This window comes from Solanum tuberosum, unplaced genomic scaffold (assembly GCF_000226075.1).
Source record: "Solanum tuberosum cultivar DM 1-3 516 R44 unplaced genomic scaffold, SolTub_3.0 scf00451, whole genome shotgun sequence".
Taxonomy (NCBI): Eukaryota; Viridiplantae; Streptophyta; class Magnoliopsida; order Solanales; family Solanaceae; genus Solanum; species Solanum tuberosum.
Genome location: NW_006239369.1, coordinates 134,614 through 136,137, shown reverse-complemented (window position 1 = coordinate 136,137; position 1,524 = coordinate 134,614).

The following is a 1,524-nucleotide window of genomic DNA, read 5'->3' as shown; positions in this document are numbered from 1 at the left end:
TGTTTATTTATTACGACTCATGTATCAAAAAGTTAAAATTTAAATAATGAGATAGAACTGTTGATATTTATTATTAATGTATCAAATGTTGGTTTTGTTTATCATTTATTCATTTTACCAGATAAAGCATTATTGGTCATTTTTTTGTTGTCAAAAGTGTATGAAAGTTTAAAGTTCATATTAGAGGATTACATGTATGTTGCTGAACAACATAATGTTCCATCATTTGGCTTATTGTTTATATTAAGTATCAATTTGACTGATTTATAATCTGTAGTTACAATTATGTATCAAGTACAATTGTACATTTTTATGTATCATCTTATAGCTTATTGTTTCTATTAAGTATCAACATCATTTTTTTGAATTGCAGAATATGAATTATGTAGTTAAACAAATTCCAAAACACTCCCTTAAGTTTGGCTCTACTTACAATACAAATTTCATAAGAGACTTAGTGTTGTCAATAGGGGATGAGGGTATCCAATTATTCAAGGATACTATATTTGGTCCATATCTGAATATTCCTAAATGCAACTATCAAGGTCAGATCACCAAGTGTTTACTTCTTTTAGAGGTGGAGCAGAACAATCCAGCCGGAGAACTTCATATTCGCCATGCTAAAGGAAATATCTTGAATTTTAGTATAAAAGAACTTGCGATTATTACTGGTTTGAAATGTATAGGAAATAGTAAAGATTTTACATATCCAGATTCAAAAAGAAGTAGGCTAGTTCAGAGGTATTTTCCTGGGCCTAATTATAATGTAAACAAACAACGGCTGGTAGATCGATTCATAATGGGTGGTTGGGATAACATCGATGATGCCCTTCAGATGGCTATCATGTACTTCATTCATACTTTTGTATTACCTCAACTTGGTACTGCAGCAATTCCAATTGAAGAATTCTTAATTGTTGAAGACGACAGTTATCAACAGTTTCCGTGGGGACAACGGGCCTTCACAAGGTTAATGAATTCACTTAGGGCCCGTTTGGCCATGCGATATGGTATCATGATATGGAATCATAAGATGAAATTGAAGGTTTGTTTGGACATGCGATATGGAATTTTTGTGTTGTATATTTTCTGATAAACATAAAAATCCCATAAGTTGTAAAACTATTAAAATAGTCCCAATTGTTTATTCAATCTTATCAAATAAACAAAAATTATAAAATTGCATAATAAATTATTACAAAGTTATTTGTTCTCCACTTAAGTAATTGTTTCATCTAACTTTAATTTAATTAAAAAAATTGAACATAAATTGTACTTGATATGCTCATATCTCTCAACTACTCTTACAAATAACCTATAAAGTAGAAAAAAAGCATACATTAGTGAGTAAATATTAACTTAGAAGTAAACATTTGTATTTGATGAATTTATTTTTTCTAATAAAATGGACTTGGTCAAAAAAAAAAATAATTGATCAAATTTTCCCTAGTCCTCAATCAATTGGACTTGATATTCTTCAGTCATGTGAACGAACATTTTGCAAATACTAAGATTAAGAAAGTG